This window comes from Lontra canadensis, unplaced genomic scaffold (assembly GCF_010015895.1).
Source record: "Lontra canadensis isolate GAN:19392208 unplaced genomic scaffold, GSC_riverotter_1.0 scaffold27, whole genome shotgun sequence".
Taxonomy (NCBI): Eukaryota; Metazoa; Chordata; class Mammalia; order Carnivora; family Mustelidae; genus Lontra; species Lontra canadensis.
In genome coordinates, this window is record NW_022631021.1 from 10898998 (window position 1) to 10923312 (window position 24315).

At 36.3% G+C, this 24315-nt stretch overlaps 1 protein-coding gene and 1 pseudogene across 1 annotated transcript in view; one reads left to right on the forward strand and one right to left on the reverse strand.

Annotated features, from left to right (window-relative positions):
* The window catches only part of EYS (eyes shut homolog), a 1652140-nt gene that overhangs the window by 325549 nt on the left and 1302276 nt on the right, over positions 1-24315 (forward strand).
* Positions 16301-16465, reverse strand: LOC116871790 (annotated as a pseudogene).

A 24315-nucleotide genomic window follows, 5' to 3' on the forward strand; every position in this document is an offset into this window, starting at 1 on the left:
AGGGCTGGTTTGGTGTTTGCAAATTCCTTTAGTTTTTGTTTGTCCTGGAATCTTTTAATCTCTCCTAATTTTAATGGCAGCCTAGCTGGATATAGTATTCTTGGCTGCATATTTTTTCTCATTTAGTGCTCTGAATATATCATGCCAGTCCTTTCTGGCCTCCCTGGTCTCTGTGGATAAGTCTGCTGTCAATCTAGTATTTCTACCAAGGTATGTTACAGACCTCTTGTCCTGAGCTGCTTTCAGGATTTTCTCTTTTTCACTAAGACTTATAAGTCTTACTATGAGATGAGGAGGTGTATACCTCCTGGGATTTTGATGCTTGTTCCCTTTGCCATATTAGAGAATATCTCTGTTATAATTTGCTCCACTATACCTTCTGCTCCTGTCTCTCATTCTTCTTCTTCTGGGATCTCAATTATCTAATATTGTTTCATCTTATGCTTTCACTTATATCTTGAGTTCTCCCCTTGTTATCCAGTAGTTGTTTGTCTCTCTTTTGCTCAGCTTTTTTTTTTAAGGTTTTATTTATTTATTTGAGAGAGAGAGAGAGAGAGATCACAAGTAGACAGAAAGTCAGGCAGAGAGAGAGGGGGAAGCAGGCTCCCTGCTGAGCAGAGAGCCTGATGTGGGCCTCGATCCCAGGACCCTGGGATCATGACCTGAGTCAAAGGCAGAGGCTTTAACCCACTGAGCCACCCAGGTGCCCTCAGCTTCTTTATTCTCCATCATTTGGTCTTCCATATCACTAATTCTTTCTTCTGCCTCATTTATAAAAGCAGTAAGCGCCTCCATTTTTTTTTTAATTTTAAGATTATTTATTTATTTATTTGACAGAGAGAGAGAGAGAGAGAGATCACAAGTAGGCAGAGAGTCAGGCAGAGGGAAAGGGGGAAGCAGGCTCCCTGCCGAGCAGAGAGCCTGATGTGGGACTCAATTCCAGGACCCTGAGATCATGACTGGCGCTAAAGGCAGAGGCTTAACCCACTGAGCCACCCAGGCTCCCCAAGAGCCTCCATTTTTTATTGCACCTCATTAATAGCTTTTTTTTTTATTTCAACTTGATTAGATTTTAATTCTTTTATTTCTCCATAAAGGGATTCTCTTATATCTTCCATGCCATCTTCGAGCCCAGATAGCACCTTGATTATTGTCATTCTGAACTCTAGTTCTGACATATTACCAATATCTGTATTGATTAGGTCCCTTGATGTTGGTACTGCCTCTTGTTCTTTTTTTTAATGGTGAGTTTTTCTGCCTTGTCATTTTTTTCTATATTAGAATATATGAATGAGAGAGTAAAATACTAAAAGGGTGGCAAAGGCCAGAGAAAAATATATGCTAACTGAATCAGAAGAGACCTGATAACTGAGAGAGAAGATGGGGAAAAAATTTTCAAAAAATGTGTGTGTGTGTGTGTGTGTGTGTGTATGTATATTAAACTGGTGAATAGAACAGAGCCACCCACTTGATTTTGGGTGTATCCTGGTCTCTTAGAAGAAACTATCTCCCAAAATTTTAAAGAAAGAAAAACCTATATCTACATATCTCTCTATATCTATATCTATATATCTATATATATATCTATATATAGATATATAGATATAATAAGAGTAAACAGGATGAAGGGTTGGGATATGATTGTAAAGATGAAAATATAAAAATTCTAAAAAAGGATTTGATAAGTTGGTTGGAAAAAGAAGAAAAGAAAAGAAAATAGGAGAGAACATGATCAGACTGGAGCTAGATTTAGGGTATATTTTGATCTATTTGAAAAAATTATATCCCAAAATTTTAAAGAAGAAAAACCTATAGGTGTACAAAAAAATAAGGTTAAATACAAGGAAAGGATAAAATATGACTATGACAATGAAAATTTAATAAGATTTTTAAAAAAACTGATAAGATAAAATAGTTAAAAAATGTTTAAAGAGGAAAAAAGAAAAGTTAAAAAAATAGAATAAGAAATAACAAAATTTAAAAAAAAATTAACTTTGCAGGACTATTGGATCATGGGAAAAAGGCATGAATTGTATGTGTTGTTTTCCCCTAGCTCTGGAGTTCCACAGTTCTCATTGATTGGTGAACTTGGTCTTGTCTGGATGTTCTTGCTGATCTTTTGGGGGTGTGGCCTGTTGCAGTGATTCTCAAATGTCTTTGCCTAAGGTGGAATTGCACCACCCTTGCCAGGGGCCAGACTAAGTAATCTGCTTATGTTAACTCTTGGTAGCTTGTGTTCCCTGAACCCTTTATGTAGAGCTCTGGAGGACGAGAATGAAAATGGTGGCCTCCCAATATCCAGCCGGAGGAGCCGAGAACTTGGGGCCCCACTCCTCAGTGGGCCTCAGAGAAAAGCAGTCAATCCCTCCTGTCTCCCTGGTCCCTGGCCATGCTCCGTGCTCACCTGGCCTGTGACTGAGCACTTCTATCTCTGGCACATGGCCCCGTTTGGAGTCTCCAAACCCAGCAGATTCTTGCCGTGATGCTCCCTTGTTGCTCCTTCTGGAGGAGGTAGGAGAGTGTCTCTCCAGATCTGCCACTTGTAGTGTCCCTGCTCAAGGAGCAATAACCCAACTGTGCCTTGCATCATGGTTTAAGGTAACCCTGAGCTGAGAGCTCACTCCTCGGCCTTGTCTCTCCAGCCAGCTTCCCTGCTCTGACACCTGGCAACTCTGCCACACTGAGACACCCCCAGTCTTTCTGTGTGTCTGGGTCCTGAGAGCACATTCTCCCTGTGAGGGCTCCACCCCCACTTAGCTTCTGGAGTGATATCCCTCAGTGGAGCAGACTTCTAAAAGTTCTGATTTTTTTCTTGCTGCTCCATCACTTGCCAAGCTTGAGCCCCTCCCCCTGCAGTCTCTCCCTGTGGCTTCGGATTCACCTCTCCGCATGTCCTACCTTCCCGAGAATGGTTGATTTTCTGTTCCTAGAATTGATGTTCTTTTTCTCTTCCATCTCTGGTTGAGTTTGTAGGTGTTCAGAATTATTTGATAACTATAAAGGTGAACTCCTGTGACCTAGTGCTATTTCAGTTTCCTACTCCTCTGCCATCTTGCTTCCCCTCCCATATAGTACATTTAAGAGCAAAATATCATATTTTTTTCCTCTGGTAATTGTACTTTTGTGTTCTATTATGTATACTCTTACATAGATTAGATCAAATAATGCACAACAAATATAAAAGGACTAGAAATCATAATACAGTCTTCTGTATTAAAAATGTACATTGGGGCACCAGGGTAGCTCAGTGGGTTAAGCCTCTGCCTTTGGCTCAGGTCATGATTTCAGGGTCCTGGGATCGAGTCCTGCATCGGGCTCTCTGCTCAGCGGAGAACCTGCTTCCTCCTCTATCTCTCTCTCTGCCTGCCTCTCTGCCTACTTGTGATCTCTCTCTGTGAAATAAATAAATAAAATCTTTAAAAAAATTTAAAAAAAATAAAAAATAAATAAAAATGTACATTAACCTAACCAAAAAGACAAAACCACATAAATAAAGTAAAAACTTTCAAACTTGAAAATGAACCTTGGTCTTTTACATAAAGACTATACTTACTGTATGCAGTTTAAATGCACTCATTTTTTAATCAAACAAAATATACATGTGGGTTGTATAACACTTTTTACTATTAAGTACTTTTATTTGATTCATAATGCAAACTCAAGAATTAAAAGAAAAATACGGAATTTCTGCTAATCCAGAATAGGACAAATGAAAACTATTTAAATACTTTTCCCAGTTTTTTTGAGAAATAATTGTCATTCAACACTGTGTAAATTTAAACTATATTTCATGGTGGTTAGATTTACATATGTTATAAAATTATTACCACAACAGTTTCAGCTAACATGCATCTTCACATATAGATACAATCAAAAGAAGAGAGAAAAGAAAGAATAAAGGAAAATAAATTCTTCTTGTGATGAAAACTCTTATGATTTACTCTCTTAACAATTCTTATTATATATTACATCCCTAGTATTTACTTGTCTTGTAACTGGTGATTTGTAACTTTTGATCATCTTCTTCTAATTCCCTCCTCACCTCTGGTAACCACAGGTCTAAACTCTTTTTCTGAGTTATTATTTTTTATGTTTTTATTTTTAGATTCCACATATAAGTGAGATCATGCAATGTTTGTCTTTCTCTGTCTGACTAATTTCACTCATAACGCCTTCACGGCCCATCCATGTCATTGCAAATAATAGTATTTCCTCGCTTTTTAATGGTTTTGTAATACGTGTATTTGTGTGTGTGTGTGTGTGTGTGTGTGTAATCACAACTTACTTACCCATTCATCCATTCATGGACATTTAGGTGGTTTTCATGTCTTGGCTATTATAAATAATACTGCTATAAACATGGAGGTGTAGGTATCTTTTTTTCATTCTCTTTGGATATATTCCTAGAAGTGGAATTACTGAATCATATGGTAGTTCTATTTTTAATTTTTTGAGGGTCCTCCATACTGTTTTACATAGTGGCTGTACCAGTTTACAATTCCAACAACAGTACACCGTGATTCCCTTTTCTCCACATCCATACCACCATTTGTTATCTTTTTTCTTTTTGATGATGGTTATTCTAACAAATATGAAATAATACCTCATTGTAGTTTTAATTTGCATTTACCTAATAACTAGTGATGTTGAGCATATTTTCATGTGCCTTTTGGTATTTTGTATATCTTTGGAGAAGTATGTATTTTTTCAGGTCCTTTGCCCATTTTTAATTAGGTTATTTGACTTTTGCTATTGAGTTGTAGGAGTTATTTATGTATTTTGGATATTAATTTCTATCCAATATATAATTTGAATTTTTTTTTTTTTCATTTCATAGGTTTTGTTTTCATTTTGTTCATAATTTCCTTTGCTGTGAAGATTTTTAGTTTGGTGCAGTCCCACTTATTTCCCTTTTTTTTTTTTTTTTCTTCTTTCTCTTCTCTTTTTTTGTTGCTTGTGCTTTATGTGTCATATTCAGATAATCATTACCAAGATCATGCCAAGGAGCATTATTACTCTATTTCCTTCTTGGAGTCTCATGGTTTCAGGTATATATGTAAGTCTTTAATTCTTTTCAAGTTAATTTTTGGGAGTGATTTAAGTATAGGTTTTCATTCTTATATGTGACTATCAGTTAACTCAGTATCATTTTTGAAGATACTGTCTTGAAATATTATCAAAGGGGTGCCTGGGTGGCTCAGTCCTTAAGCGTCTGCCTTCGGCTCAGGTCATGATCCCAGGGTCCTGGGATCAAACCCCTCATCGGGCTCCCTGCTTGGCAGGAAGCCTGCTTCTCCCTCTCCCACTCCCCCTGCTTGTGTTCCCTCTCTTACTGTGTCTCTCTCTGCTAAGTAAATAAAATCTTTAAAAAAAAAAAGAAATATTATTAAGTATTATTAAAACTATATTAGTGTTTAGTTATTTAAACACTATATTAGTATTTATTTCTTACATCCTAAAAATACATATTTAATCATGTACAAATTATTTTTAAGGACAAGAAATAAGCATAAAATAGTATCTATGTGTTAGTGACTCCACAAAGTTTGTGTTAATAATACATAAATGAATAAATGCCTTTGAATACTTAGTGTATACTAGGTCCTTTGCTATACATTTTTTAAATCTCTTAAAGCATATTATTCTTATAATTTATAAGGGGTTAATATTATTATCCCCAATTCACAAACCAAAAAACAGCAGCACAGAGATATTAGTCTAATTTCCCAAGATTTAAGAGAAGTAGAAAATGGGGTGCTTGGGTGGTACAGTCAGTTAAGCAACTGACTCTTGGTTTCAGCTCAAGTTGTAATGTCAGATCATGAGCTCAGGTCCTGATCTCAGGGTTGTGAGGTCGAGCCCTGTGTTGCACTCTGCACTCAGCACAGAATTGGCTTGAGACTCTTTTTCCCTCTTCCTCTGCCCTACCCTCCTGCTGTTTCTCTCTCTCTCTCTGTCTAAAAATAAATAAATAGCCTGGTGGTGGGTATTATGGAGGGCATCTATTGCATGGAGCACTGGGTGTGGTACATAAACAATGAATTTTGGAACAGTGAAAAGAAATAAAATGAAAAATAATAAGTAAATAAAATCTTTTAAAAAGAAGAGTAAGTAGAAGAAAAGTATTTGGGGATAACAGCTTCATGTTCTGGATTCTATAATGGGTATAATGCTCTAATGTCTTTCAAATGATTTGGAGGTAAGACATAACATCATAAAGCTCATCAGCCATTCCCATGACTTGCCTTTTTACTTCTCTATGTAGTATGTTTTTATTTATTGTAGTATATTTTTAATTAATATTTTCTATTTGAAAGGCTCTCTACGTTGCACCGTAGAGAACATAAAATCAAACCTAATACATTTCTGATTCACAAAGACCTTACTGTATCTTTGATGAGCTACATAGTGATGGCATATTACAATATAAAGAAGAATATGGTCAGAAAATTAAAGATGAAAACTTATGTATATATCCAGTATGTATATATCTATGCATATACATATATACATATACATGCACATATCCCTTTTAATGCTTGACAACACACTTCCTGGGTGCTAGGGACTTAGTGTATCTTCTGGCCCATGGCTCAAATCTCTCTACTTTAGGACTGAACCACTCGTTCATCTAACTCCTTGAGAGTGTTGACATGTGGTAACACTCATACGAATCTACAGATTGTCATTATACTCACACACACACAAAATAAAATTTATATATACAGAATTATAGTGGATTATACTGGGTTAAACAAAATTATATATATATATATGTATATATGCAGAGTAATACATATTTACAGAATTATATATATGTATCTGTTTCTCTATCCATGTGTGACTATACGTGTATATGTGCATGTGTGCATGTGGTGGAAGTTTATAAAACAATAGATTTTGAGCAAGATTTCATAACTCAGACAAAACTGTCATTAGCAGTTCAGCACTTTGAACTAAATTTCACTGTCATGGGTTGTTTTCCAGTAGGCTCACACAGTCTTATTGCTCTTTCAGTATCAATGCTGTGTTCACTGGTCTCAAAATAATTCAGCCCTTGTAGTGTCTGTCCAAATAACTGATTTTTTAAGATTTTGAGAAAAATCTCTGCTGTCATTCTCTTTTTATTCCCACATGCATGTCCTGTCTTTTTATTTCCATATGTGATCTATGATATGCAAAAAAAAGGAAAAAAGAAAACAACTGAAATTTATACCTCATGTATCTAACAGTAGTACAACTAGAAAGAACAAAGGAAGTTGCATGTGCCTAAGGTACAAATAGAAGGTTTAATCCTTTTCTTGTTAATGCCTGATTAATTTCATATAAGAATCTTAAAAATTGTGAAGGAAATGAGATAATGGAGAAGGAGAATATGACAAAAAGAAAAAAAAATAGGAGAAGGAAAGACACATGGAGTCAGGTGCACCATAACCTATAGGAGGGGTTGGATCCAGAGGTTAGAGAAAGAAGAAATTTCTCTTATTAGAGGGAGGGAGAAGAGAGGCATAGAAATGTTACTTTATTGGAAATCTATATTGAATTGGTCCTTGAAGGAGAAGGCAGATATACTTGTTTAGAGTTGTGGAAAGAAGCAGGAACAAAGGCAGACATAGCAAAAGAAGAATGAATGTAATAATTCAGTGTGACTACATCAGTTACACAAAGTGGGACAGTGTGAAGTGAATATGGATAGGCTGTTGAAGAAGACATTATGAAAAGACTTGAGTTCCTCGTTGAGATATTTTTTTTTTTAAGATTTTATTTATTTATTCGACAGAGAGAGATCACAAGCAGGCAGAGAGACAGGCAGAAGCAGGCTCCATGGTGAGCAGAGAGCCCGATGTGGGGCTTGATCCCAGGACCCTGGGACCATGACCCGAGCTGAAAGCAGAGGCTTTAACCCACCGAGCCACCCAGGTGCCCCCCTCATTGAGATATTTGATTTGTGTTCTGGAAATATGAAAACAGCATTGAACAATTTTGATCAAAGGAGAGAATTAGATGGAACTATACCATCACCTTAAAGTTACTGGGCATATTTCAGTTACCCTGTTAGATTCTCTTCCTTTAAGAAATTGGGATTGCCTTACTCTATTTTAAGCAACCTGTTCAAAATCACACGGAAAGTCACGTATCCTTGTTCTGGCCAGCTAAAAACACAGTGATCATTCATTTGTATCTTCCTTTTGGTTGGGAAAATTTGGTGGGACTATAGATGTTTCTTCCATTGAGAAAGGATCCAAAGGTTAAGTAATGCTAGAATTCTACATAAAGAAAGTTAGATGAATAAGAAATTGATATTGATCCTTACATGAGATCAGTCACAGATACTCTGAGTTTCTAATATCCCCTTATTGAATGTTGTAAGGACAACAGGAAAACTCTGGCTGAGTTGGAATTCAGCATCAGTAATAGTCATGTCAGAGTTTGGGGTGCCTGTTACCCCAGTGATTTTCTGGGACTTGTTGGTTTTCCTTTTAGTCTTTCATAGCTTCCTGCTTCACTGGCAGTTGTAATGTTTATTTATTTACCACTGTCTTCTGTTTTGAAAGATCAAATGACATTTCCTAAACTAATTCATTTCTTTAATATTTGGTTATAATACTTTCACCATCCTGACAATTCAGTAAGTGTAGAATCCCTGCATGCCTTGCCCTGGGAAGATACTGCCTGCAATTTTTGTGTACCATGACCAGGACTTTCCCTGCTATCAGCAATCCACACTCCTTAATTTCTAGAATTCTTACTTTCTTGATTCACCTTCCTTCTACTTTTTTTTTTTTTTTGACTATTAATATTTTTTTTAATTTTATTTTTTATAAACATATATATATTTTTCCCCCCCAGGGGTACAAGTCTGTGAATCTCCAGGTTTACACACTTCACAGCACTCACCATAGCACATACCCTACCCAATGTCCATAACCCCACCCTCCCTCTCCCAACCCCCCTCCCCCCAGCAACCCTCAGTTTGTTTTGTGAGATTAAGAGTCACTTATGGTTTGTCTCCCTCCCAATCCCAACTTGTTTCATTTACTCTTCTCCTACCACATTAACCCCCCATGTTGCATCTCCTCTCCCTCATATCAGGGAGATCATATGATAGTTGTCTTTCTCTGATTGACTTATTTCGCTAAGCATGATACCCTCTAGTTCCATCCACGTTGTCGCAAATGGCAAGATTTCATTTCTTTTGATGGCTGCATAGTATTCCATTGTATATATATACCACATCTTCTTTATCCATTCGTCTGTTGATGGACATCTAGGTTCTTTCCATAGTTTGGCTATTGTAGACATTGCTGCTATAAACATTCGGGTGCACGTGCCCCTTCGGATCACTACGTTTGTATCTTTAGGGTAAATACCCAGCAGTGCAATTGCTGGGTCATAGGGTAGTTCTATTTTCAACATTTTGAGGAACCCCCATGCTGTTTTCCAGAGTGGTTGCACCAGCTTGCATTCCCACCAACAGTGTAGGAGGGTTCCCCTTTCTCCGCATCCTCGCCAGCATCTGTCATTTCCTGACTTGTTAATTTTAGCCATTCTGACTGGTGTGAGGTGGTATCTCATTGTGGTTTTGATTTGTATTTCCCTGATGCCGAGTGATATGGAGCACTTTTTCATGTGTCTGTTGGCCAACTGGATGTCTTCTTTGCAGAAATGTCTGTTCATGTCTTCTGCCCATTTCTTGATTGGATTATTTGTTCTTTGGGTGTTGAGTTTGCTAAGTTCTTTATAGATTTTGGACACTAGCCCTTTATCTGATATGTCGTTTGCAAATATCTTCTCCCATTCTGTCAGTTGTCTTTTGGTTTTGTTAACTGTTTCCTTTGCTGTGCAAAAGCTTTTGATCTTGATAAAATCCCAATAGTTCATTTTTGCCCTTGCTTCCCTTGCCTTTGGCGATGTTCCTAGGAAGATGTTGCTGCAGCTGAGGTCGGAGAGGTTGCTGCCTGTGTTCTCCTCAAGGATTTTGATGGATTCCTTTCTCACGTTGAGGTCCTTCATCCATTTTGAGTCTATTTTCGTGTGTGGTGTAAGGAAATGATCCAATTTCATTTTTCTGCATGTGGCTGTCCAATTTTCCCAACACCATTTATTGAAGAGGCTGTCTTTTTTCCATTGGACATTCTTTCCTGCTTTGTCAAAAATTAGTTGACCATAGAGTTGAGGGTCTATTTCTGGGCTCTCTATTCTGTTCCATTGATCTATGTGTCTGTTTTTGTGCCAGTACCATGCTGTCTTGATGATGACAGCTTTGTAATAGAGCTTGAAGTCCGGAATTGTGATGCCACCAACTGTGGCTTTCTTTTTCAATATTCCTTTGGCTATTCGCGGTCTTTCCTGGTTCCATATAAATTTTAGGATTATTTGTTCCATTTCTTTGGAAAAAATGGATGGTACTTTGATAGGAATTGCATTAAATGTGTAGATTGCTTTAGGTAGCATAGACATTTTCACAATATTTATTCTTCCAATCCAGGAGCATGGAACATTTTTCCATTTCTTTGTGTCTTCCTCAATTTCTTTCATGAATACTTTATAGTTTTCTGTGTATAGATTCTTAGTCTCTTTGGTTAGGTTTATTCCTAGGTATCTTATAGTTTTGGGTGCAATTGTAAATGGGATGGACTCCTTAATTCCTCTTTCTTCTGTCTTGTTGTTGGTGTAGAGAAATGTGACTGATTTCTGTGCATTGATTTTATATCCTGACACTTTACTGAATTCCTGTACAAGTTCTAGCAGTTTTGGAGTGGAGTCTTTTGGGTTTTCCACATATAGTATCATATCATCTGCGAAGAGTGATAGTTTGACTTCTTCTTTGCCAATTTGGATGCCTTTAATTTCTTTTTGTTGTCTGATTGCTGAGGCTAGGACTTCTAGTACTATGTTGAATAGCAGTGGTGATAACGGACATCCCTGCCGTGTTCCTGACCTTAGCGGAAAAGCTTTCAGTTTTTCTCCATTGAGAATGATATTTGCGATGGGTTTTTCATAGATGGCTTTGATAATATTGAGGTATGTGCCCTCTATCCCTACACTTTGAAGAGTTTTGATCAGGAAGGGATGCTGTACTTTGTCAAATGCTTTTTCAGCATCTATGGAGAGTATCATATGGTTCTTGTTCTTTCTTTTATTAATGTGTTGTATCACATTGATTGATTTGCGGATGTTGAACCAACCTTGCAGCCCTGGAATAAATCCCACTTGGTCGTGGTGAATAATCCTTTTAATGTACTGTTGAATCCTATTGGCTAGTATTTTGGTGAGAATTTTTGCATCTGTGTTCATCAAGGATATTGGTCTGTAGTTCTCTTTTTTGATGGGATCCTTGTCTGGTTTGGGGATCAAGGTGATGCTGGCCTCATAAAATGAGTTTGGAAGTTTTCCTTCAATTTCTATTTTTTGGAACAGTCTCAGGAGAATAGGAATTAGTTCTTCTTTAAATGTTTGGTAGAATTCCCCCGGGAAGCCATCTGGCCCTGGGCTTTTGTGTGTTTGGAGATTTTTGATGACTGTTTCAATCTCCTTACTGGTTATGGGTCTGTTCAGGCTTTCTATTTCTTCCTGGTTCAGTTGTGGTAGTTTATATGTCTCTAGGAATGCATCCATTTCTTCCAGATTGTCAAATTTGTTGGCATAGGGTTGCTCATAATATGTTCTTATAATTGTCTGTATTTCTTTGGTGTTAGTTGTGATCTCTCCTCTTTCATTCATGATTTTATTGATTTGGGTCCTTTCTCTTTTCTTTTTGATAAGTCTGGCCAGGGGCTTATCAATCTTATTAATTCTTTCAAAGAACCAGCTCCTAGTTTCGTTGATTTGTTCTATTGTTTTTTTTTGGTTTCTATTTCATTGATTTCTGCTCTGATCTTTATGATTTCTCTTCTCCTGCTGGGTTTAGGGTTTCTTTCTTGTTCTTTCTCCAGCTCCTTTAGGTGTAGGGTTAGGTTGTGTACCTGAGACCTTTCTTGTTTCTTGAGAAAGGCTTGTACCGCTCTATATTTTCCTCTCAGGACTGCCTTTGTTGTGTCCCACAGATTTTGAACTGTTGTATCTTCATTATCATTTGTTTCCATGAATTTTTTCAATTCTTCTTTAATTTCCTGGTTGACCCATTCATTCTTTAGAAGGATGCTGTTTAGTCGCCATGTATTTGGGTTCTTTCCAAATTTCCTCTTGCGATTGAGTTCTAGCTTCAGAGCATTGTGGTCTGAAAATATGCAGGGAATGATCCCAATCTTTTGATACTGGTTGAGACCTGATTTAGAACCAAGGATGTGATCTATTCTGGAGAATGTTCCATGTGCACTAGAGAAGAATGTGTATTCTGTTGCTTTGGGATGAAATGTTCTGAATATATCTGTGATGTCCATCTGGTCCAGTGTGTCATTTAAGGCCTTGATTTCCTTGTTGATCTTTTGCTTGGATGATCTGTCCATTTCAGTGAGGGGAGTGTTAAAGTCCCCTACTATTATTGTATGATTGTCGATGTGTTTCTTTGATTTTGTTATTAATTGGTTTATATAGTTGGCTGCTCCCACGTTAGGGGCATAGATATTTACAATTGTTAGATCTTCTTGTTGGACAGATCCTTTGAATATGATATAGTGTCCTTCTTCATCTCTTATTATAGTCTTTGGTTTAAAATCTAATTGATCTGATATAAGGATTGCCACTCCTGCTTTCTTCTGATGTCCATTAGCATGGTAAATTCTTTTCCACCCCCTCACTTTAAATCTGAAGTTGTCTTCGGGTTTAAAATGAGTTTCTTGTAGGCAACATATAAATGGGTTTTGTTTTTTTATCCATTCTGATACCCTGTGTCTTTTGATTGGGACATTTAGCCCATTAACATTCAGGGTAACTATTGAGAGATATGAATTTAGTGCCATTGTATTGCCTGTAAGGTGACTGTTATTGTATATTGTTTCTGTTCCTTTCTGATCTACTACTCTTAGGCTCTCTCTTTGCTTAGAGGACCCCTTTCAATATTTCCTGTAGAGCTGGCTTGGTGTTTGCAAATTCTTTCAGTTTTTGTTTGTCCCGGAAGCTTTTAATCTCTCCTTCTATTTTCAATGATAGCCTAGCTGGATATAGTATTCTTGCCTCATGTTTTTCTCGTTTAGTACTCTGAATATATCATGCCAGCTCTTTCTGGCCTGCCAGGTCTCTGTGGATAAGTCTGCTGCCAATCTAATATTTTTACCATTGTATGTTACAGACTTCTTCTCCCGGGCTGCTTTCAGGATTTTCTCTTTGTCACTAAGACTTGTAAATTTGACTATTAGGTGACGGGGTGTGGACCTATTCTTATTGATTTTGAGTGGGGTTCTCTGAACCTCCTGGATTTTGATGCTTGTTCCCTTTGCCATATTGGGGAAATTCTCTCCAATAATTCTCTCCAATATACCTTCTGCTCCCCTCTCTCTTTCTTCTTCTTCTGGAATCCCAATTATTCTAATGTTGTTTCGTCTTATGGTGTCACTTATCTCTCGAATTCTGCCCTCGTGGTCCAGTAGTTGTTTGTCCCTCTTTTGCTCAGCTTCTTTATTCTCTGTCATTTGGTCTTCTATATCGCTAATTCTTTCTTCTGCCTCATTTATCCTAGCAGTGAGAGCCTCCATTTTTGATTGCACCTCACTAATAGCTTTTTTTATTTCAACTTGATTAGATTTGAGTTCTTTTATTTCTCCAGAAAGGGCTTTTATATCTCCCGAGAGGGTTTCTCTAATATCTTCCATGCCTTTTTCGAGCCCAGCTAGAACCTTGAGAATCGTCATTCTGAACTCTAGATCTGACATATTACCAATGTCTGTATTGATTAGGACCCTAGCCTTTGGTACTGCCTCTTGTTCTTTTTTTTGTGGTGAATTTTTCCGCCTTGTCATTTTGTCCAGATAAGAGTATATGAAGGAGTAAGTAAAATACTAAAAGGGTGGCTACAACCCCAGGAAATATGCTTTAGACAAATCAGAAGAGATCCCAAATCGTGGGGGGTGGGGGGGAAGGGGATAAAAAGAGGTTCAGAAAAAAAAATAAATAAAGAAAAAAGAAAAAAGAAACAAATAAAAAAAGAAAACCAATAATGAAAAAAATATAAAAAGGAAAAAAATATAGTTAAAAAACATTAAAAAAGAAAAGGGTAAAAGTTAAATAAATTTAGCAGAAGAAGAGAAAAAAATTGAAAAAGAAAAAAAAAATTAAATTAACTGCAAGGCTAAAGAATCATGAGTTCCGAGCTTTGCTTTCTCCTCCTCTGGAATTCCGCTGCTCTCCTTGGTATTGAAACTGCACTCCCCGTATGTGAACTTGGTCCTGGCTGGGTTTCTTGTTGATCTTCTGGGGGAGGGGCCTGTTGTAGTGATTCTGAAGTGTCTTTGCCCCAGGCGGAGTTGCACTGCCCTTACCAGGGGCCGGGCTGAGTAATCCGCTCGGGTTTGCTTTTGGGAGCTTTTGTTCCCTGAGCGCTTTCCATAGAGTTCCGGAGGACGGGAACGAAGATGGCGGCCTCCCAGTCTCCGGCCCGGAGGAGCCGAGAGCTCGGGGCCCCACTCCTCAGTGCGCCCTCAGAGAACAGCGCCCAATTACTCCCGTCTGCCTGCCTCCGGCCGCGCTCCGAGCTCACCGAGCCTGCAACCGGTTCAAGGTAAGCCCGAGCTGTGAGCTCACTCCTCGGCCCTGTCTCTGTAGCCGGCTTCCCCGTTCTAATACCTGCAAGCTCTGCGACACTCAGACACCCCGATCCTTCTGTGACCCTGCGGGACCTGAGGCCACACTGGCCCCGCGTGGGCTTCACCCCAGTTAAGCCTCTGGAGCGATGTCCCTCAGCGGAACAGACTTTTAAATGTCCTGATTTTGTGCTCCGTTGCTCCTCCACTTGCCAGGAGCCGGCCCCTCCCCCCGGGGTCTATCTTCCCGTCCCTTTGGATTCACTTCTCCGCCAGTCTTACCTTTCAGAAAGTGGTTGATTTTCTGTTTCTAGAATTGCTGTTCTTCTTCTCTTTGATCTTCCGTTGGATTTGTAGGTGTTTGCAATCTTCAGATAAGCTATGTAGCTGATCTCCCGCAACCTGAAGTAGTCTCAGCTGCTACTTCTCCGCCATCTTGACTCCTCCACCTTCCTTCTACTTTTAATAATGCTGTGTGCTGTAGGTTTTCCTCCAAAAAGACTAATTTTATTTTGAGAATTATTCTTAAATTTCAACAACACTCATTGAGATAGAGACATTTACCTACATTTAATATGATGAAAATGCTGACAAATTTAAAAGCTAGACATTTGTATTTAAATTATAGATGTTTGAAGGGAAGTAAAACCCCTATATATTTTTACAGCTTTGAAGAATTTCGAACAAATTATGATTTCCCCATCCATGACACTTAATTAGGCATAGCATTAGTGTAGATAGGAAAAGGACCTAATATACTAGGTTTTTGTTTTGTTTTTTTTTAATTCAATAGCCAACATATAGTACATCATTAGTGTTTGATGTAGTGGTCAAAGATTCGTTAGTTGCATATAATACCCAGGACTATTAGTATACTAGTTTTAAGCCAGTTAAGAAGCATTAGGCTTAAAGCTGCATGTCAAACAATAGAACACACTAGAGTGAAGGGGATATTTTGACAAAATAGTTTCTAGCACAGATCTTGTTTATATCTTAAAAAGTGACATTAATGAATTACCACTTCTGGTTCTACATTCCTAGTCTGGAGTTACTGTTGTGGGAGCAAGTCCTCACTTATGTGGGTGATCTGAGTGAACGTTATTTCACATTGTAAAGGAGATGAGGTGGATTGATTTTAAGGGCAGCTTTCACCTAATAATTGCAACCAGTTTGTCTCTAACACTTGAGCACAGCTCACTTGTGTTAATTCTTGTGCTTTAAATTCATAGTAAACAAAGGGCAATTGTCATAACAAATGGAATTGCTTTGCAGTGACAAAGAACCTGTTTTCAGAGGTTGGGTGTAACTCATTGTGCAAGATTCTAGAATCTTTTAAGGGCTTCTAAGAGAGAAGACCAGAATAGAATAGTATCATCCTCTCCCTACCACCCCCATCCCCCCCACCCCCCACAGCTAGGATAGTTTTTATGTCATTTGGATTCAACCCTAGATTAGCCATGAGATATTAACTGATTTTTATCAGTGATTAACTGAGGTTTAGAAATAGAAATGTTTTCCTTGTCAGCACTTTTTTTTTTTAATTTAACAAAGATATTTCTAATAGTATGTAGTCTTTTATAAAAGACTTGGCATATATGGGTCATTTATATTTAGGGAATATATTATATATCAGCATGTGGCCTAGAAAATATATAAATTTAATAAATTAGTTATAAAGTAGCATCTTTACATGAAATGGTAGAAATATCAATTCTACTAGCATATATTAGCAATAATTGCGCCTCGGATAAACCTCATTGGCTACGATACTGCCACTGCGCAAAGCTCTACTAGCATATATTATACAAATGTATGAAAGCGTTATATTATGAAAGAGGTTTTAAATAAAATCCATAAAAGAAAGCATAATTAGATACCAGGCTCAACAAATGCCAACAGTTCATTGATTAAGTATTATATGTGTTCTGCACTCAATTGCAATGTTTGTGGGGGTTTTCTCTGCACACCACCAGTTTTTGACATTTGATGGGTATCGTGGAGTTCAACTTAATTCTGACATCATCTGCCTAGAAATATTCTGCAGGTTAAGGACTCAGCTGCTATGTGTGCTTCTGACCAATTGGCTACAGATTGGAGGTTCCACCAACTCCCTTCAACTCAAGATGCCAATCACAAATCCATGTTGTAACCTGTACTTCTGACCAGCTGGCTATAAATCAGAAGTTCCTACAGCCCCCTCTTTGGTTTTGATTAATTTCCTAGAATAGCTCTTAGAACTCAGGAAACCTGTTTACTCACTAGATTACTGATTTATTACGAAGGACATTAAAGGATACAAATCAACAACCAAATGAAGAGATACATATGGTGAGGTCCCCAAAAAAGGAACTTGTGCCTATATGGAATTTGGAGCCTAGAATATGATATGTGGAGGCATTCTGGTTCCCCATCCTAGTAGCTTTCTGGATCCTCTCTCTCTCTCTCTCTCTCTTCTTATTATTATTTTTTAAATGGAGGCTTCATTACATAAGCATATTGAATACATCATTGGCTATTGGTGATTGAATTCAACTTCTGGGCCCTGACCCCTCCTTGGAAATCAGGGGTTGGGACTGAAAGTTCTTTCCCTCTGTTCATGGTTGGTCTCCCTGGCAACTAGCTTCCATCCTCAGGTGGGTTTGAGAGTCAACTCACATATTAGGAGACATGTTTATCACTTTGATCATAGGGAATTCCAAGAGTTTAGGAGTTTAGGTTTCTGTGACAGAAACATGATGAGGACCAAATGTATATTTCTTCTTTTTTTCCTTTTTTTTAATTAGGTTCAGTTAGCCACAGTATATTACATAATTAGTCCTTGATGCAGTATTCAGTGATTCATTTGTTAAGTGTAACACCCAGTGCTCATCACAGCATGTGCCCTCCTCAGGATTTGGTAATCCCTGTTACCCTATATTTCTCACTCTAAATCAAAATATCACAGTTATATACAGCTCCTTGAAGAATTTACAGTGAACAGAGGAAAAGAAAATAGATAAGATTAAATAAAGTAACTTTAATTGAAGGAGATTATGCAAATGATGAGGGAAAGAGGGTTAAATAAATAGTAGTCATTATTATAAAATAATATTTGTGTGTCAGATATTTATTGTATATACCCTAATACTATTAAAATATTGAATAGAAGTCAAGTTAATGCATCTAAGAAAATTATTATGTAGAAGATTTTACTAATATGATCCTAAATGTACCACAACTTTGACGGTCATATGTAGTCATAGCACTGAATACTCCCTTTGGATTTCTATCAGTATTATCAATTTGCCTTTAAGAAATGTGAAATTTAAATTGTTTATCTAAGATAAAAGTAAGTCAGTTGAAAGAAAAATACATTTACTTTTTAAGTTCTTGATTAATCCATACTGATTTATTTATCTGATGAAGTAAAATTGTACAATACTGATTTTTTGTTCTAATTATCTATATTAAAAAGTTTTCTTGGGGAGGGTATGTGCTATGGTGAGTGCTGTGAAGTGTGTAAACCTAGCGATTCACAGACCTGTACCCCTGGGGAAAAAAAATATATGTTTATAAAAAATAAAATTAAAAAAAAATAATAAAATAAATAAATAAAACCTTAAAAAAAAAGTTTTCTTCCTCTTTTAAAGGTTTGTGGGTCTAATACTGTGGAAATTGAATAAATGAATGCAATTCTGCTCTCTGCTTCAATGGAGCTGTCAGAATTGTGTCAACAAATTTGTCTGTTTATACCCAGAAGGGAAGCTATTCTAAATAATGTGTTTTTATTAAGACAGACGGTATATAAAAATTGGCATAAGATATTAAAATTCTTCACTAGCAGTCTTGAAAGATAGTCTAGAATTTCCCAATCAATATGTTGTTTCTGAAATCTCATCTGCATTTGTTTATCTTATATCTATTTATCTGTTTACCTCCATCAATCTTCCCAAAACAAATAAGTTATAATTTTGCATATATTTTCTTAAATTGATAAATGTTTATGTAATTAGTTTTTTAATGTGTTACCTTTCTAGAAAACCAAGAATTTATATATTTATAATGGAGAAAGTGATAGATCTTTTTCAAGTTATGGCATGATCAAAATATATCAAGAATGGGTAGGAAGTATAACAATGAATAGATAGCAGTAAGAACTCAGAATCTGTTTATTATATATATCCTTTATTATTAAAATATCAAATGCCTTTATTCACAGAATGTGGACAAAGTGCAGTGTAGATGCAAGATTATGTCTGTTTTCCAAAGCAGTTACTTTTTAAGAATGTCTTCATACATAATTCCCTATTTGGAAGTATTCTGAGATTCTGTACTTAAAGTAGAAATTTGTCATTATGATTTTAGCAAAGATGGCAGCCTGAGATGTCTACAACTAAAATTAGTGTTTTCATATATTTTTTCCTTCTTAATATTTATTCCATTTGCATGAAATAAATTGAACCATTTGGTTTTGTGCATATTTCAAACAAGTAATAAGCAATATTATATGTATTCATTTTTTTTAATATAAACATGAACATGACTCATATAAGTTGGTCTATTTATGTGGACCATATCCATAACCTCCACCACTGGAGAGGTTGAGATAAAAGGCCAAAATGGGTATGACAATCAGGTGAATGGTAATCTCAGAGAGAGTGATTTTATTATTAACTATGCTTGACTAGGTTAGATCATTTATGTTAGGAAAATAAATCTTGACATTTATATGGATAATTTTGTGGCTTACTTGTCAACCTTCCTGTGAGACATGGGTCTGATTAAACTCTGATTGAAAATGAGAACTGTAATACATTATTAATGAACTCAGGGTAATTGTAAAGTTTTATGACTTAGGGATCAGTGAAAATTGGTTCCATGGTCAGTTTGAGAAATTATGAGAATACACCTTGCACCGACAGTGCTGATAGCTTAACATTAGTCATGGTCTTCCCACAGCCATGGCCTGTGACAGCACTAATGATAGTCATTTTGTAGCATGACCATGCATTAGAATACATTTAGAGGAGCATAAAATGTCAAATATTGGAGTAAAGATTTTTCGGTGGTTCTTGGCACAAGAAGCCTTATATTCCCAGAAATTCATGTTTCTTGGAATTATGACCCATGTGTAGTAATCTCAAGATTAATAGAAAAATATTGATTAAAAGTCATCCACTAATTTTTTAAAACAAGTATCAGTTTGGACTTTTAAAACCATATTGACAATCAAAGCCAAAGAAAACAACATGAAAGTTGGTTTCTTAAGTGACAGTTAAATCAGTAAATTATTTTTCTCATTTTTTAACTGAACACAGGATAGGATAAAAGCAAACATAGATCTAACATTTTTTGAGTGATTTCTTCAGGTAACCAAATAATATTAAGAATTTTTAGTTTCAAATAATAATATTTTGGGGATGCCTGGGTGGCTTAGTCATTAAGTGTCTGCCTTCAACTCAGGTCATAATCCCAGGGTCCTCAGATCAAGCCCCTCATCGGGCCCCCTGCTCAGCGGGAAGCCTGTTTCTCCCTAACCTACTCCCCTCCTTTGTGTTCCCTCTTTAGCTGTGTCTGTCTCTGTCAAATAAATAAAATCTTTTAAAATAATAATAATAAAAATATTTTGTATGATAAAATAAAATATTATAAATTTACAATAAAAATATCAAATGGTGGATATTAAAAGAGCCAGAATAACATAATGGGTAGGCCATAGGCTTGGAAATAGAGGCTCGGAATATCTCAGTATATCTCAGTTCCGGTATATCTCAGTTGTCCTAGATTATTTATCTATCCTCACTAAACTTGCTTTTGTTATCTTTGAAGTGGAAATGATAGTGATTTTACTAAAAGGATTTTTCTAAGGAATCACTGAGTTGTAGACAGTGGTCATTTCAGTACCTAATGCATAATGATCACATAAGGTATTTCCATTATTATCATTTCAACTCAGTAATGTTACTTAGTAAAAATGTATTGACCATTTAAAGTAGTACTTCATGATGAAGCAAGTATCAAAATGACTGTATCACACTTTTCTGTTAAAATGAAAGGATGTAGGACTCATAACTGTGAGATCTGCTTTGAAAAACAGATATGGTGGGGTGTACGGGTGGCTCAGTTGTTAAGTGTCTGCCTTCGGCTCAGGTCATGATCCCAGGGTCCTGGTATCAAGTCTCTCATTGGGCTCCTTGCTCTGCAGGGAGCCTGATTCTCACTCTCTCTCTGCCTGCCACTTATCTTGCTTGTGCTCTCTCAGTCTCCCTCTCTAGCTCCATCTCTCCCTCTGTCAAATAAATCAGTAAAATCTTAAAAAAAAAAAAGAGAGAGAGAGAAACAGCTCTGATTTCAGGAAGAACATTTCTCTCTGTATAGATTTCAACGCAGACTTTTTGTTTGCCATTTAGGCTCCACTATTAGATGGATTTGTAAATGTAGATGAAAAGCCTAGGTTTATAAAATTGAAATAAAATCAGAGAAACAAAGGTATAAATGGAAAAAAGATGCAAAATGATGCAAAATTTGGTATTTTGAACTGTTAGAACATATTATCATCTGGAGACAACATATTCCATTTTCAGTCAGCTGACTAAAAGGTTAGGGACTTATCATTTTTCTTTCCTTATGTTTTTAAATCAATAAACAGCTTAGAAAAAAAAAACAAACAATTTCACCATTGCCTATTTTTCTATGACTTGCAGACCCAAGCATATCAGTTCTTAACTCTCTCCAAATTATATCTAATGGATTCTTTGAACTGTCCATAATAGGTCCTAGTATTATCATATCATTTGTTAGTACGTAAGTACTAGAACCTATTCTTTCAGTTATAGAAGAAAGTTGCCAAAGTTGTGTACTTTGAGGTGATTTGTAGACTGTTCTCCCAGTTGGTCACTTCTTCCTAATAGCACTAGTACTACTCTGATAACATGTTTTAACTCTGGACTTGACCTGACTAAATGTTGGTCTGTGAAGTGGTCTTTCCCCTATCCTGCTCTGAAAAGATCATGGCGGTACCTGCTCTCACAACTTCCTTGGAGGAAACATGGACCATTGAAGTGGCCATTCCCCCCTTTTCTTTGAATCTGTATTGGTCTCACTTATTTTTTTTTTCTCTTTGCCATTTCTTCTTAATCATTGATAGGAATAAAAATAGAATAATATACTGTGACAAAAGAAAAGTCTAAAACATTTCTACCTTCCTGCTTTCTCTCTCAATTATGCCTTTGTGTATCCATCAAAACAACACTGTAGGTTACATTATCAGAATTTCTGGTTATGGGAACACTGTGGGGAAGGATGTGACTATGGAAAGAAGAGGAAAATGTAAGTGTATTTAAAATAGATTAACCTAAAATATATTCTTAACAATATATGTAAATTGAATACTTTGTAGATTTATGTTCTCTCAATACTATCCAACAGAAACATAATGTGAGACACATACATAATTCTAATTTTTTCAGTAGCTACACTAAAAATAAAAAATATTGAACACATATATAAAATATTTGGTTAAATAAAAATTTAAGTATTGTATATACAATAAATATGAAAACATTACTAAAATCTGTATTTTTTTAGTTAGCCTTTGAAATCTGATAAGTATTTTACATTCACAGAGCATCTTAATTTGGATGCTGATTTTTCATTGGAATTACTTGATCTGTATTTGTACTTTATAAAATTTAAGTTTGATGATATAAATTTATACACATCAAGCTGTCCAAACAGATTTAAAAGTTTTCAAGTAACTAAAATGGATGAGCTTTTAAATTTAAGTTAACTTACATCAATTAAAAAAATGCACATCCTTTTGCACTAGCCACATTTCCAGTGCTGAACAGCTGCCTGCAGCTAGGAGCTACCATATTGGACATTTTATCCAGGTATGTTCCTATCGAACAAAGTGTATTTCTTTTTTTTAATTTTTTTTTTAAGATTTCATTTATTTATTTGACAGGCAGAAATTACAAGTAGGCAGAGAGGCAGGCAGAGAGAGAGAAGGGAAAGCAGGCTTCCTGCTGAGCAGGGAGCCCATTGCAGGACTCGATCCCAGGACCCTGAGATCATGACCTGAGCTGAAGGCAGACGCTTAACTCACTGAGCCATCCAGGTACCCAGAACAAAGTGCATTTGTTATAAGAAATCAATGTCCTTGATATCAGATCAATTGAGTACACTACCTTCTGACCACATTAGATATCAAATACACTAATTTTATTTGCAGTTTGTTTTTACTGACAACAGCAACAAATACCTAAATTTGCCTTTCAGTTATTTGTAATCTATGCAAATTACCCTGCTTTACATGCATTATACAACCCACAAGATTATTGCTTTGTTTTTTTTAGCTAGGCCATGCTTAGAACTTCATTTGTATACATATGATTATCCTCAGTGGCCTAGGTTGATTTAAATATCAGATACTAGTCACATTCCCTTGACTTCCAATTTGTTTTCAAGGCATCATTAAAAAAACAATAAAACAAAACAACAACAACAACAACAAAAAAAAACATTTTCTTTCTTGGCAATCTTGCTTTGTTTTTCTATCTTCTATTTTGCTTTTTTTTTTATAACTTTATCAATAATTGAGGTGTAGAAAAAATATCTTGGATTAAGTAAGATGGCTTAAAAACACGTGTTTAATTTATACTGTAATATTTCTGATTGAAATTGCTGTTGTTTGTTTTGGGAACTTGTTTACCATCAATGATAAAATAATGGTTTGAGATGAGATTCCAGATCTAACGGCAAATGTCAAGTGCATGCTGCCAAATTAAATATGCGGACTGCTAGAATCCAATAAGACTGTTCAGACTCCAAAAATTAAACTAAGGAACCATCTTACGGTGACATACTACACAAAACGATCACTAGGCTGCACAAAATAGAAAAGAGAAATCAATCATGGTTCAGTAGTACCACTTTCTCAATCAATTAGAAATAACAAGTGCCGGGGCGCCTGGGTGGCTCAGTGGGTTAAAGCCTTTGCCTTCGGCTCAGGCCATGATCCCAGAATCCTGGGATCCAGCCCCACATGGGGCTCTCTGCTCAGCCGGGAGCCTGCTTCCTCCTCTCTCTCTGCCTGCCTCTCTGCCTACTTGTGATCTCTGTCTGTTAAATAAATAAATAAAATCTTTAAAAATATCTTAAAAAAAAAAAAGAAATAACAAGTGCCTTGTTTACAGGAAGTTTGATGACATAATATCTGACAGTTCTTCATCTCTGAATATAAAGCATTGCTTGTTTCATTATGGTCGAAAGAACAATTGAAATCATCTGAGGGAGAAACATTCACTTTTTTTCCCAGAAACATTAGAACTACCTCAAAGCATTTAAAAAAATTATTTTGAAGTTGTTCTCTTGTAAATATAGAATAATACATTTTAAACATTTCATGGACACCTTAAGTTTAAGGCAAATCAAAGAAATAAAAATAATTGCTATGATTGTTTTGACTTTTGAGAAAATGCGTTCATAAGAAGCTGTAATCTGCATGACGTTAATCTAGAAAATAATAGTCTCATCCATGAGAAGGCTTTTGTCTATGTTCAATAGGCCTCTTCTATAATAGAACCTCAGTAGTATTTTTGTTTTAGGTTAATTTTTATTTTGAGAAGAAATTAATGTAAAAAGTTGTAATTCTGTT